The following is a 16,898-nucleotide window of genomic DNA, read 5'->3' on the forward strand; positions in this document are numbered from 1 at the left end:
AATTTTAAGTTTTGTTATAAAATAAAGAGAATAAAGAACAAAGAAAATATGAAAGCAATAGATGATATACTTTATTGATCAAAAGGGATGATTACAATGCTTCATCAGAGTCTTTATTTATAGACATAAAAAGTATAAAAGAAGTAGAGATCTAATTCTAATAACTATTAGATTTTAAAGTACATTAAAACTTTTATTTTGATCATGATGGACATCTACTTAATAAGATATTCATAACAAGTATCAATGTCATGAAAATATGTGAACTGAAGCTATAATTACGCGGGTGTTATATTTTTTTGACCTTTTTATTTAAAATAAGTATATATTTAAGTTACTCAAAAAATAATTGATCTTCTAAAATAAAAAAAATACTTAAAATTTAATTCTCAGAAGAAACAAAAATTATAAATATATAAATAATTGAGGACAAACCTTTAAGTGAATATTTTTGTGTCAAAATTTTAAATATCATTTTTTTCTCATAAGATAAATATGAGCTCTATATCTATAATAAGAGATGAATTAAAGCATCTTCCAAACAATAAAAAAAAAATAAAAGCATAAGATTAAATTAAAATGTGACAACAATATTAATGCATATAAATAGTTTGTAACTTCTATGTAGTTTAAAGTCATAGAATGTAAATCAAATTAATTTTGAATCAAAATGTATCTTCATTCTTTCTCTCACCCATACATAGTTAATTATATACAAATAGATTTATTTATACATAAAAAAACAAATAAATATATAATAAACATTAAAATTTATAAATAAACTTTTTTTTTGTTTTTGTTTTTGCTTGCATTATAGGAGCAAGATGACCTATACATGATTAACTAAAAAAGGAAAAAATATGTAGATTTATTTATAAATTAAATAATAAATAAAATTACTAAAATATAGTAATAAAATTCAAAATTTATAAAAAAAAAACTAATTAACTTTTTTGCAAAATTTGCAAAATAGACTGTGCGTCATTATTGATTAGGCGCAGGTTTCACACGGCCTACGACACAACCGTGTGATCTAACATCGAAAGCACATACAGTTTGGCTCATGACCATGTGACCTTATTTTGAATACCCACATGGGTGGACACATGGGCTGGGACACGATCGTGTGTCCAGACTTCAAATGTCCACACGGTCTGGACTGTGTCACACGGCCGTGTGACACCTATTTTTCTAAAATTTCAAGTTTTTTCAGGATTTTCTATTTTGTTTCAAAATGATCCCGGATTGTTCCCAAATTGTTTTTAGAGCCCCGAAGACTCAATTTAAGATCCATAAAAGTATTTTTACCATTATTAGATCCAATTATTAAATGTCAACATTTAATTTGTATAACGGTTTTTGTTGTGAGGTAAAATGTTTAAATTGCATGGCAATTGTTTGTAGCACCCTAATACTCAGGTCGGGCAATTAGATCAGGTCAGGGGTGTTACCAAAATAATCTTTATTTTATCAAAGCAAAGATGTACTCACTGCTAGAATCTGAATTAAAGTATAAGAAACTTAAAACTTCACTCTAATGAGGCATACTTATGACATTTAAGACTTGGTCATATTAACCAAGATGGAATCGCTAGACTTGTAAAATATAGGAATTTAAGTTCACTAAAAGAGGTAAATCTTCCACAATGTAAGTCTTATTTGGAAGGTAGAATGACTAAGAGATCTTTTAATGTGAAAGGTATAAGGGTCATTCAACCCTTAGAACTTATGCATACTAACGTATGCGGTCCTGAGAACATTGGTGTCTAAGGTGTTTATGGTTATTGTGTAACTTTTATAGATGATTATTTCATATATAAGTATGTGTACCTAATGCACCATAAGAGTGAAAACTTTTGATAAACTTCAAAAGTTTTATGTGGAAGTGGAGAAACAGTTAGGTTTACTCATTAAAACACTTTAGTCCAACCAATATGGAGAATACTTGTCAAACAAGTTATCAAACTAGAATATGCCCTTGCTTTGCTTTAGGAAATCAAATAATATTATTTTCTATAAAAAGTAAAACTTTATTAATGTGTAATAATTTAATATTTCAATAAATATATATAAAGTTAAGAATGAACAATTATAAGTAACTATGTACAATATGGGATATTTAGAGTTAATTGCATCAAACATCCTCAAATTATGACTCTTGTTTTAAATTAGTCATCAAACTTTAAACATTCTAATTACATCTTTAAATCATCGATGTTATATTAATAAGGTCCTTCTGTCACTAAAATTGTTAATTTAATCGTTAAATGAGATGTCAAATATTATATAACATAATCTAAAATAAAAAACTAAAGAAAAATTAATATTGTAAAAAATGAATGTCGTAAAAATCTTGGTTTTGAGGATTTCAAAACTTTTACAAAAATTATCATTCACAGTCTTGTTTTTAGGTTTGATTTTATTTTTAGTTTTAATTTTAAAAGTTATATGACAAAATTTTACTTTTTCATAATTTTTTTTTAAATTATGTCACATAAAATTTTACGTGTCATTTAATAGGTAAATTAATAGTTTATAATTGAAAGATCTCATTGATATAGCATCGATAGTTTGAAGAAGTAATTAGAATGTTTTAAAGTTTGAGGACCAATTTAGCATCAGAATCATAATTTAGGAATATCTTGTGTAATTAACTCGGATATTTAAGACATCATAAATATAAATATATATATTTAAAACATTTGATGACAACAAAAGTAAAATATACACCACAAAATAACTACATATACTATAGAAAACTTGAAATTATACGAAAACTAACATGAATAACATGCCAAAATTTACATGATCAATTTGTTATAATAATTTAAACACACAAAATAACATGATGAAAGATATATAACAAAATATAGCCCAGATTTTAATTGATATCTAAATTTTGAAATGTATTACTTGAATTAATAAAATATTAATATTATATCAATAAACTCCTTCTACTAGCCTAACCTTTAGCTTGTATGGTAAATTCAAGCTCAAGTATAAGCATATTAAAAATATGTAAATCAAAATTTGAACATGTATGTAACTATTGCATAGATAACTTAGATTTAACGTGTGCGCTTAAAAAAATTAACTTTCCAAAATTTTGTTGATGTCATATGTTTTTATATCCAAGCTATCCATATGGTGAGTGCATATATGTTGACAACTTGATAAGTATGTTTTAAATATGTTCTACGTTAAGTTTAAACTGACATAATGTATAAATTGATGGTTAAGCTAATGGAAAGACCTGATTACTTAATATACCTTAAAGCTTATGGACTGATTCAAATTTTAATTACGTATAAATATGTAATTCTTTGTAATTACATAGGAGTGACATGTTTGGATAACTACTGTAGTTGACGGGTCTCACTGAATTGGGTGTAATTGGAACACCCTAATTATACTTTCCAATTCTTAAGGAGAGGTTGAGAATTGGAGTAATTGCACATGTAATTACACAAAAATTCAATGTAAAAAAATTATTTTTATATAAATTTAAGTTGTAAATTTTTATATTATAAGCATTAACACATAGTGTTTGAGATGGGTACGACCAAAGATTTATTATATTCTAAATCTTAAAAAAATTATATTATAAAAATAATTTATGCATATTTATAAAATTATAACAAAAAATTATATTATTTAAATCCTAATTTTTTTAAAGTTATGGCCATAAATTTTATTATAAAAAATAATTTATATGTTATAAAAGTATTATAATATACTTATTTATAAAAAGTTATGGTCAAGTTATATTAGCATAACTTATTTATATGTCAATGTTATATGTTATAAAAATAATATGCTTGTTTGTAAAAAAAATGTTTTAGTTTTTTTTATCATAACTTATTTGAAAAAAAAAATAACTTTTTAAAGTTATGAAAAAGAATTATATTATTTATAAAAAGTGTTACAAAATTTATTTGACACTTTACAAAAACCTTTTTTTATAAAGGATATATATTATATTATTATTTTTACTTAATTTACATATTATAAAAATGCTATAACCTAGCAGGGTTTTTTATTGATATAGGTTAAAAAAATTAGTACTGAAATAGATCGTCAGAAAGATTATTTACGAAAATGGTACATTTTTTGTATTGGCGCTTATCTCAGAGACGCCAATGAATTAAAAATATTAATTTTTTTTTCTAATGGCGCCTATCTAATAAGCGCCAATGTATATTTTATATTAAATTTTTTTAATAAAATATAATTAATTTTTTTTCCGGGTCAGTAAATGACCCGGTATAATACAAAGTAGTGGCTCCTATCTCAGAGGCGCCAATGGTGGTGCATATCTGATAGGCGCCATTAGTGGTGCCATGTTGAGAGGCACCAATGATCTTATTTTTCCCTATATATACCCCCGAAACACAGACATAATTTTTAGCAGAGGAATGGAAATATACCCCTAGAACCACACCATCAAACCATCAATTTTAGGGGTTTCGTAATATAAACAACCTCATATTTATGTAATGAATTTTGTTGGCATTTTATTTATCAAATGGAGATAATTTTTTTGCGTTTGCAATTTAAATAGTCAACTTTGTATTTATATAATGACTTTTTGCCTTTTATGTAAATAAAATTTTATGGTTTTTTTATTTTGCAATTTCAAATTGCTCCATAACTGCAACAAATTGTAGACAAATTTGTGATTCAAACCATCAATTTATGTAATAAACTATATATCAATTTCTACCCGATTGAGACGATTGTCCAACATGGTAGTTTCAGAGCGGGCATTTACTCCGATTATGATCGGCTAATCTGCATATGCCACACAGCTTCCCATCAGATTTCTTCCTAATGTCCATTTCGTTATGGATTCTGGATGATTGCGGACGACCTTTCGGGTTCCTACGCAACCTTTTGTCTAGGACAAGCTCGAAAGTCGTCGGAGGTACCTCCCAAGTAGATGGGTCAGGAAGCACGGGTAACTCGTTTTCCCATACACGCAACGTGCGTTCAATGGTGTACACTTCATCGATAAATTGTTCTACATTGAGCCCAACTTTAGCACAAGCTGCCACAACATGTGCACATGGATAATGAAGTGTTTGAAACCTCCTGCAGTCGCACCATCTGTTTCGGAAATCAACTCCGTAGGACCTAGGTGGTATACCGGGTCGACGACCGATGGTCTCTGTAACTCAAAACGTTTCATTATGTCGTGAATATACTTCTACTATCATCGACCTCGCCATCCGACAGTTTGCAACCATTGCATCCCTAACATCTTCGACAAAGACATGTCCCGCCTCCATCTGGTTCACTTGTTGCTGACTCATTCTTGGCATCAAGGTAGCCAACTTGTAGAATGTAGCCGAGAAGAAAGATGAAATTGGAAGATGCTGTGTTTTTAATAACACAGCGTTGATCCCCTCCACCAAGTTTGTGGTCATTTGACCATAACAAAAGCCCTCGTTAAAACTTTAAGCCCATTGCCACGGCTCCATGGTACCCAACCACTGCCGGAAAGATGTGTTGGTTTGACCCTCCATGTCGCTCTCAAGTCGGGCCATTCTTTGGCAAAAAATGTGTGGCTCTAGCTCGTGCGCTGCATATGTATTAAGAAAATTTAAGTTATAGTATTGCTCTAAAACATTTTACCTTATATTGAAAAGATAAGGTAATTCTTTACCCATTCTCACAACTTGTCTATTCCAGTCTGCATTCTTATAATCTCGCTGGAAGTTACCCTCGATGTGCTAGATGCAGTAAACAGATCTCCATGGTACACCGAAACGTCTAATGGCTGCAATTAATCATTTCCCTCTATCGAAGATGATGCAAATATTATCGTTGCTAATAGCATATCTCCGCAGGTTGGTAAGAAAGAACTCTCACGATTCCATGTTCTCCTTATCGATGATGGCAAATGCTATCGGGAGCACGTTCCTGTTGCCGTCTTGAGCAACCGCAAGAAGTAGGATCTGTGTGTATTTTTCATATAGCCAGGTTCCATCTACTTGCACAAACGGTTTGCAGTGGGGAAATGCGCGCACACATTGATTAAACGTTCAGAACATCGATGGAAAATTCTTTTTCTCAATTGTAGTTGGTCATCCGGCCTGTAATAAGATCGTGTCTGCAACTCAATTACAGTCCCCGGCACGTGTTCCCTCATAGCAGTTATCCATCCCTGTAACTCATTATACGATGTATCAAAATCTCCGTACAATTGCTCTATTACCATCTGTTTAGCTATCCATGCCTTCCGATATGATACTTGATATGAAATCGTGCTTGTATTTCGGCAATCAGTACCAAAACTTTAATGGTCGGCATGTCTTCACCATTGGCATGATGCACGTACAGATAGTTTTAGAGTCAAATTTTCGATGATCTTTTGTCATACGTGTTGAAGTGCATGTGTGAGGCCCAACCAATTTTCGTCTCTCCCACATCTGCAACTTCTAGATAAATGCAACTTGTATCCACCAATTGCCGCCTTCTGCCGACCTCCAACACTCTCCAATATATAATGTTGGTTTAGACACGATGACTTTGTAATATACTGATATATTCATGCTATACCACTTAATGGCAAATATGCATTCTTCCTTACTTCCAAATCTCTAGCCCACGAACAACTCCTCCGGATCAGAATATATGGCCATTCGGTTAGCATGTAGTATTTCAGGGTACTCCGAAAACTCGACTGCCCGTGCCGCATCGAGGTCTATCCGAGACATGTGTGCCCCAGGATTATTGTGTATCACAATACGACGAATCTGGTTTCCAACTGAAGACGCGTTAATGTTTCCATCCTTATTCACGCATTCTTCGTCAATATCATCCGGGACCTCGTCCACGTCAGGATCACTCTCACTATCAACTTCGTAATCAACAGGATCACTACTATAGTATACATCATCACCAACCATATCAGTCTCGGCTACAGCATTAAAATCAATATCGATCCCGTGTATAGTTGATTGACTATCAGCATACGATACCAGAACCACCATACACGGCGCTTGAACTCCATCTTCTTCACCTAATGGAGTGGGATCTTCAGTTGCCTCCACACCGGCTAACTCAGCAAATAATTGAATCAGTGAATTTTGGTTGCTCCGAGTCCCACAATAAAGAGCGACCATTGTCTCCACGTCTTCATCGTCTACAAGTTCCATTTCAGTAAATTTTATTGGATCTATCGAAACTGGAAACTTGTAGAAAACTTTTGATATCCTTTTCCCACAACGTCTATAAATTTTTTCACTAATTTTTTCCTTCATATCATCAAACGAGATATTTCTATTAAATCTCATTGCTACTTGTTTTCGATATTCAAATATACATCCCACGGTTGTTGTCAAAATTTCTCCATCGAAATAAACGCATACAAAAAAATTGATTCTCCATCTTTAATACTAGATCTGTTAAAAAAAATTTCAAATTTCTTAAAACATTTTCGAAATGTAAAAAAATTACATAAAATTTTTAATGCAAAATTTTTCATTCAAAAGCTAAAAAAATTAATAACCTAACAAAATAAATTTCAAATAATAAAATTACTAACAGGACTCTACATTATATTTAAAAAGAAATAAACCAAAATACCTTATCCTTCTTCTTCTTTTCCTTTCTTTTTTTCTTCTCCCTTCCTTCTTATTTCCGCTCCTCTGCTAAAAATTATGTTTGTGTTTCGGGGGTATATATAGGGAAAAATAAGACCATTGGCGCCTCTCAACATGACACCACTAATGGCGCTTGTCAGATAGGCACCACCATTGGTGCCTCTGAGATAGGCACCACTACTTTGTATTATACCGGGTCATTTACTGACACGAGAAAAAAATAATTATATTTTATTAAAAAAATTTAATATAAAATATACATTGGTGCCTATTAGATAAGCGCCATTAGGAAAAAAAATTTAATATTTTTAATTCATTGGCGCCTCTGAGATAGGCGCCAATACAAAAAATATACTATTTTCGCAAATAATCTTTCTGACGACCTATTTCAGTACTAAATTTTTTTTAACCTATATCAGTTAAAAACCCCATAATTCTTTCTCTAAATTAAGGTTGTGTTTAATAGTGCTTTTTAAAAGCATTTTTGAAGCAAAATGAATGCTAAACAAGCAACTTTTGAAGGAGATTTTAAACTTCTCAAAAGCACTTTTCTCCAAATAAATAAGTTAAAAATTTTTAACTTTTCTCACTCAAAAGTACTTTTGATAGTTTAATTACGTTTTCACTCTTCCAACTCATAGTACTTTCCCTTCTCTGGTTAATTACTTAAAAAATATTTCAAATTTATTTTTCATATATTAAAATATTAACAAAAAATTATAATAAATTATTTTCTATATTCTTATTAAAATATCATAATATTAACTAATTTAAACATTATTTAAATGATTATTTGTTACTTTATAACATCATGTCTAAAATGAATATTTTATTTCTCAAAAGAACTTTTTGACAGCAATACTAAACACTTAAATTTGAATCCAAACTTTTCAAAAGTATTTCTCAAAATCACTTCTCCAAAATACTTTTTAAAAGGAATGCTAAACTATCCCCAAGTTTATATAAGTTTTTATAATTAAAGCTACAATCCTGGTCGATAAATCAACAATCTTAGAAAGTCATAATACGAAGAAAATTCTGAAAATACTAATAACAAAAAATGTGATAAAGCAGAACGACTGAGCTTCCACTACGCTGACTCGATCAAGACTGTGAGTTACCTGTAATTCAGTTAATAGACAAAATAAGTTGATAACTCAATGTGTGTAACAGATATAAATTCAAATAGAATCATAAATATAACAGTAAATTCCCAAACTCGTGTTCAAAATCAGAATCAGAAGATATTCAGTACAGTTTTAACAGATCAGATGAAAGGCAAAACAATTCAAATTCAGATAGAGAACAAATAAAAAACAAATGCAATTTTCCTACCCCCATCCACTACACACTATCTCCAACCAACCCAACACACAACAAAGAGAATTTAATACTCATCTAGCCCTACACACCACATGGTATCGGTACGACACGTTCAACATGATTGCAGACTAGCTGCCAGATCAGATTGTGATAAAACGCCAGATTCAGATATAGATTGTGGCTTAGCCACTGAACCATAATATATCACATCCTCCTTTACATGATTCCCACCTAGTGCAGATGCAGATTACAAATGTTAGATATCAAGAACATACATACAACTATCCAGATACAGTTCATAATCAAATAGTACAGATCAATATCATTAATAGTCATCCCATTCAGTATACGTTTAGATAATCAACTATTCAGTCTCAAACCATTGGATAGTAACTTATACGGTCTAATTCAGATCATACGAACCCTACGGAAGGCCTACGTTCGAGTCGGGCGACACTTACGGCCCTAGGGAAAAATTTTAGTGCTTTGACTCACACGCCCGTGTGGCCCTTTTTTGTCACACACGGTCGTGTGGTATACAATAGTGAGTTACATGGTCCACCACGTAACAACTCGTTTTTAGTAGTGCCGAAAACAGTGGTTTCAGGGCCACCAAATCCGATGAGTAAGTTCATAAATATTATTATTTAATATTTACGAGTCAAATGCGATTTTTAAAAAGGTTTTTGATTTGATAATTTATGTTATATAAGTGATTTATTAAGTTCAAGTGGTTTTAGAAAATAAGGTATCAGGACCTTGTTTTTATAAACTGAGCCGTCAATATTTTTATAAATATTTACGAAGTGTCATTAAGGTAGTATTAAAGTTTCGTTAAGAAATTTTAACGTTTCGATGGTTAATTAATTAAAAAGAACAAATTAAAAAAAGTTCATTCCCGGGACTCTATTCCTGTATATTAGACTTGTAAATATTTATTAAAAATATTTACGAAGCTAGTTGTGTAGTTAATTAGGTTTTAGTTAAGTGAATTTACTTAAATTAAAAGTAAATTAGATATAAAGACTAAATTGCATATAGGGTGAAATTTGAATTATAAATTAAAGAAAAACTAAAAGGACTCAAGAAACAATTATGCCATTGTTTCTTTATGAGGCAGGCTTAGATTTTTTTTTGTGAAATCATTATTAAACTTTAAGTTAATATATATTATAATATTTACTTAAGTATTAAGTATATATATTATATTATATTATAATAAAACAAAATAATAATATAATAATGTATAATAAAACAAATAAAGAATAAATAAAAAAGAAAGAAGGAGAAAAGTTAGAATTTTAAGGTTTCAAAGCTCAATTGGTTAGTCAATTTAGTCTCTTTTCTTGTAATTTTTATGTTTTTGGAATCCCGGTATTAAATACTACCTGACCCATGTCAAAATTTTAGAATTTATTAAATTTTTAAGTGATGTTTATGTTGAATAATTTTAGTATTAGGGATTAAATTGATAGATTTTTAAGTTAGAAATGAAAAATGATTGAATTGTAGAATAAATTGTAAATTTTGAGTATTAGGGACTAAATTGTGAAAATATAAAGTTTAGGGATTTAAGTGAAATTAGGGAGTTAAATCTAGTCTAAAGTGAAATTTGTATGAAAATATAAGATTGATTGTGAAGAAATAAAATTAGTCTCGGTTTAGGGACTAAATTGGAATTTAGGAAAATATTGAGTAAAAATTGAAATATTAAATATGAGATTGAATTGTGTTGTATTGATGAATTTTAATTGTTTAATTCCGTAGCTAATGTCATACCGGAATCCTCGACTAAAAAGGGAAAAGATAAAATCGACGAGGAATAGCTTAGAATTTCTAGTTTGTATTTCTATAATCCGAATCTAATTATTAATTGTTGGATTTTGATTAAATGTTATGGTAAGTGATTAAAGTGAGAATTATTGTGTTTTACAATTGAAATGGATTGATTTAGTATGTGATGAATTTATTGAATTTATATTGATTGAATTGATATATATATATTGAATATATTGATTATTTGAATTGAAATGAATATTGGTTGTATTTGGAAAATGAATTGAAACCCTATTAATTTTATCGAGCTAAGTCGGATATAGATGGCATGCCATAGGATTGGAAGAGTTCAGGGATTTCTTCGACTTCAGGTCAACGAGACACTGGGTGTCAATTTAGTACTTCGGGTTAATTCGATGAGGCATTGGGTGCCAATTTACTTCGGTTTAACCGATGAGACACTGGGTGTCAATTTATTACTTCAAATTATCTGATGAGGCACTGGGTGCAAAATTGATGAGTTTTGGTTGGATCTGTGTATCCGTCCGAGTCATGTTAATAGGGGTAAATGAATAATAAAGTCTTATAATTGATATTGAAATGGAATGATATGAGAAATGAAGTGGAATAGTGAATTGAATATGGTATGGATAAAGCAATTGCATAAATGAAATGTGATTAAAATTGTGAAAAGTTATTTCTATAGCAAGTGATGGAAAATTTAGTATTGTATGGTTTTAAATGTTCAATTGTGCTTAACATTTTATTATATAAATTATATTGTTCTATTTTTAAATATCCGGATTATAGAAATATCACTGAGTTTTTACTTAGCGTACGGTTTTGTTTTTTGTGCGCAGGTTAGGTACTTAATTTTGATCGTCGATTCAGCACCCAACAACGATCCCGAACTCAAACGTGATGTTTTTCCTTTTGTATCGGCGTGTACCTAGGGTGTCTAAATATTATCGGTCATCACTCTATGACTAAGAGCATCGGCCACAACATTAGCCTTATTGGGATGGTACTCTATCGTGCAATCATAATCCTTAAGCAACGAAACCCATCTACGTTACCTAAAGTTTAACTCTTTCTGAGTTAGCAGATACTTGAGGTTCTTGTGGTCGGTGTAGATGATACACTTCTCACTATACAGATAGTGCCTCTAGATTTTAGAGCGAAGACAACTGCAGCCAACTTAAGGTCGTGCGTATGATATTTGCCATCGTGCGACTTGAACTGTTGAAATGCATAAACCACAACTTTATAGTCCTGCATCAAAACACACCCCAAACTGACGTACAAAGCATCGCTATAAACTACAAACTCCCTACTAGACTTAGGCTGTGCCAAACCCTAAAATAGGAACTTGTGTCAAAATAGATTTAAGCTTTTCAAACCTCAACTGTTGCTCATCAGACCACATGAACGGGGTGTTCTTACATAACAATTTAGTCGAGGGAAACGTAATAAGGGAGGATCCCTCGACAAACCTTCAGTAATAACTTGACAAGCCTAGAAAACTCTGAAGCTCAGACACATTCTTCAGTTGTTTCCACTCGATCACAGCCTCGATTTTCTTGGGATCTACTCGAATCCTTTCAGCAATCAAACATGCCCCACTAAGGTAACCTTTTGCAACCAGAACTCACACTTGCTAAACTTAACATATAACTGTTTCTCGCGGAGTACCTGCAGAACTATTCGAAGATGTTTGTTGTGCTCATCCTCAGCCTTTGAATAAATCAGAATGTTCCCAATAAAAACTACTAAAAACCAATCCAGATATGGCTGAAATGCCCGGTTCATCATATCTATAAACGCAGCCAAAGCATTCGTCAAACCAAAAGACATGAATAGAAACTCATAATGCCCATAACATGTCCGAAAAGTAGTTTTAAACACATCAATTTCCTTAACCTTAAGCTGATGGTAACAAGAACTGTAACACCCCAAACCCGGCCCAGACGTTATGGCTGGATCTAGCGAGGTCACATGATAGGGTGTTTGAAAATCGTGTCGATGCGTTAAAACCATTTCCATTTAATTCCTTATCTTAATATCTTATTAGTTCCAAAATTGTGTTACTCATTTAATCGATAGTTTCAAAACATTATTCGTTTGCGAAAGCTTTTAAAACAGATTAAACAATAGTGCGTTTAGGAAAAACAATTGTTTCTTTTTAAAACCAAGGTTTCCTACTACTAGCAATTGTAATCCATAAGGTAAAGATAATTAAAACCCAAAACCAAAGTCCGAAAGTCTAATTACAACCCAAAGACTTAGCCAGTAAAAATAGAATAGAAATAAAACCAATTATCGTAAATATGGGTTAAAAACCATGAAAGTCCAAAACCGTGGTCATCATCGAGTCCTTCGCCACACCAATCCGTCTCGATCTGGGGATTACCTGTGCACATTTAAACAAAAGGAGTGAGTTTATGAAAACTCAGTGTGTAATCCCATAGAAAACAAACAGTAGCAAATCACAGTGCACAGTTAAAGCAGTCCTCGGCCTAAGCCCTTTTTCAGTATCAGTAATAGTTTGAGTCTTAGCCCATCTCAGTACAGTATCAAATATGCAGTAGGGCCTTAGCCCATCACAGTATCAGTAGCAGTCATGCAATATTCAGTAACAAAGTCCTACCCAACCAGCCTCTACACACTATCTTCGTCTAACCCTACACTCCATGTGGGGATCAAATCAACTCACCCATCCCCACACTCCAGGTAGTACCGAATGCGGCACAAAATAGTAATTTGCAGCTGAGTTGCCAGTATGTTAGGCTTAAGAGCCTTTCAGTACACTTTCCAGACACAATTTTAAGCATGTTTTCTATGCTTGGGCCCGGCCCAACCCAAAATATGGGCCAAAAAAATTGTATAAGCCCAACCTGAAAGAAAATTGCTAAGCCTGAGCCCGACCCATATTAAATTTTACAACACCAAAATAGCATATTTTAAAAAAAAATAGCATTTTAAATTTTAAAAAGTATATCTAATTAAAAATAAAAAAATATATATTTAATATATAATTAGGACCGGGCTGAGTCGGGCTCGGGCAAAAAAATTTTACCCAAGGCCAGGCCCGTTTTCTAAATAGGCCTCGTTTTTTTGCCCAAACCCATATTTCAGGCCTATATATTTACCCGAACCCTCCCATTTTTTGAGCAGGCCGCTAGGCCGAGCCGGGTAGCCCAACCCATTATCACCTCTAGTACACTTCTTCCAAATATAATTAACCCAACCCCATGCAATGCAACATACAAGTCACGACATGCTATCTCAGGACATCAGTACATATAACCAGTTCAGTATACAAACATACTATCATCATGCTCAACACATATATAAATCAAACAGTCAGTTTGTACAACTATGAGTCTAAGTGATGCTTACCGACCCTACAGTAGGTTCACAGTCGACTTGGACGACCCGTACAACCTTAGCAATCACTTTAGTGAAAATGGGCTTACACGGCCATGTGGTCTGCCCGTGTGGGCCCACAGGCCCGTGTGGCCCACTCGGCTCAAATTGGCCTTGGTCGTGTGATCCATTTTTAATGTAACCCGTACTAGCTAAATATTCATATACGTTTTCACTATTTACTTATATGTTCCTTCAAGCTGTCTACTTGAGTCACTGTTACTAAATTATTTATATCTTGAGCTACAAAATTCCAAATTAAGGTTCGCTTGATATCTTTGAAACTAGACTCAAATACATTTCTACCATAAAAGTTTTAGAATTTTTGGTTCAACCAATAAGTACAGTAAAATCTTCAATCTTACTCATGTTCTGCTGTCTGATAGCTTCGACCTTTCTTTGCTAAAAATTAATTATCTATTAGTAAAAAAATTGGATGATGTTACCATTTGTTTCTATTGAAAATAGACTCATTAATAATTTAAACATGTAAATTTTATCCCCTAATTATTTTTCTCCAATTTTTTATGATTTTCCAAAGTCAGAACAGGGGAACCCGAATTTATTCTGACCTTGTCTCACAAAATTCATTATATCTCACGATTTAGAATTCCATTACTTACACCGTTTCTTCTATGAAAAACTAGACTCAATAATATTTAATTACATATTTTTTTAATCCTCTAATTTGATTTCCATAATTTATGCTGATTTTTTAAATTTAGCCTATTGCTGCTGTCCAAACAGCAAGCAATTTTTGCTTTTCGCTGAATCCCATTTTCTGCGTTTTGGGTACACACCTAGTTTTGTTTGATACTAAAACAGCCCCCAAGCACTCCAAAGCCTATAAATGAACAAATAACACTAATTTAATATCACATAACGTGATCCCAAATCGAACTTGTATCGAGGTTTTAACCCATAAGCGACTAAACCTTACCTTCAACCGATGAACAGTAATTCTCACACAAACTAAGACTCCGATTGGTGGTTACAAGCCCTTGAATCCTCCCCTAATTGGCATAAACAAAACACTTCAGAAGAAAGTTAACAAACGGAGACAAATCACTTATCTAAAACTTACCAAACGATCGTAAACAAACGTAGAGCGACACGAGGCAGAGTGGAAAAAGAAAAATCAAGAAGATGAAAGGTGAAAGAGAGCAGAAATTCGGCAGCAATGAATAGAAAAATGGAAAGAGGGTGGAGGGATTTTGGGAAAAGTAAAAAAAGAAAAAAAATGAATATAATATTTGATAACCACTCCAATGCCTTATTTCTCTCCATCAAACTCCCCATTAAATCCACTACTCAGATTTTTAGTCCATTTCAAACTCTCCTGGACGCACGAGAAAAAATAATGCCCACACCAAGATTCGAACATAAGACCTCATTCACACCAACACTCCACTTATCTACCAGACCAATAGACCCATTCTGTTAATTATTTGCCAATTTTTACTTAAAAGCCTACTGACCAAAGATAGGGCTTACTCATAAAAATACTAAAATTTGCCTAAGTCTTGGCTTGAACTTGGGACCTCCCTAACACACCTAGAACACATAACCACTAAAGCAGACAGATATTTTGTGTCACACATTCACACGACCGTGTGACTTACAACAGTGAGTTACACAGTCTAACACACGACCATGCTCACGCCCGTGTGACTTAAAGCTTTAAATATCTTTCACACAGCCTAGACACACGTCCGTGTCTCTAGCTCATATGACTCTAATTCACAAACAGTGAGTTACACGGCCTGGACACGCGCTCATGTTCCTAGCCCGTATGACTCTAATTCACAAATAGTGAGTTACACGGTCGGACACACAACTGTGTGACTCACACGCCTACCACCCAGCCATGTGGTGTCAACAACCATTTTTTTATGATTGAAATTCGCAGAGAATCGAGTTATCGTTACTCATCTAAAATAGTTTCAAAGTAGAAACAACGCAGAAGACTCCCGAGACCTAAAATGACCATCTAATAACCAAGTAAACAAATTATTCGACAAAAATCACACAGTTTAGCACAAAACTAACTATGTCAAAAGTTTCGACGCAAATCCTTCAAACGAAACCAACACTTATCGTCGAATCACTAGAGATTACTCAAATTAACGTGTTGGGAATTACTACCTTCAATATCTACACATAAAAAGAAAGTCAAACAATCGTTTAACAGAGAATTCAAGTGAAACAATAGAAAAACCCAATTCCTAACACACGAATGAAAAACAACAGAAATTTTGCAGAAATAGGAGGAGATAATAGCAAAAAATTAATCAATCACCTTCCAATCAACGCAACGAACAACGTAAACCCTCAGTTAGACCCAATAGCAAAATTATCGAAGTAAATCGAAAGTAAAGAAAAAGAAAAATGAAGAAAATGATGAAGAAATAAGAAAAAGTAAAAGTAAAAAGAAGAAGGAACGTTAACTAGATTTTTTTCTAATTAAAACCAATAACTAAAATTCTGACTGTTAGCAAAAATATTTCTTAACGCATGCACTGAGACTCAAACACATGACCAGAGAAAATACAAAAGCTTAACTATTGAACCAACGAGCTCATTCTTGACATAAATTCACACAGAATTAAACTTAAATGGATAGTTTAAAGATAAAGATTAAATCAAATTAGAATAGCAAAACTTTTCAAAAATAAGGTTCAAACCCCTGACATCAATCACATAAACAAAGCACTTAGCCACAAATACAAAGGCTTAACTATTAACAAAATTTACCAGACAACTATT

Source organism: Gossypium hirsutum, chromosome D12 (assembly GCF_007990345.1).
Source record: "Gossypium hirsutum isolate 1008001.06 chromosome D12, Gossypium_hirsutum_v2.1, whole genome shotgun sequence".
Lineage (NCBI taxonomy): Eukaryota > Viridiplantae > Streptophyta > Magnoliopsida > Malvales > Malvaceae > Gossypium > Gossypium hirsutum.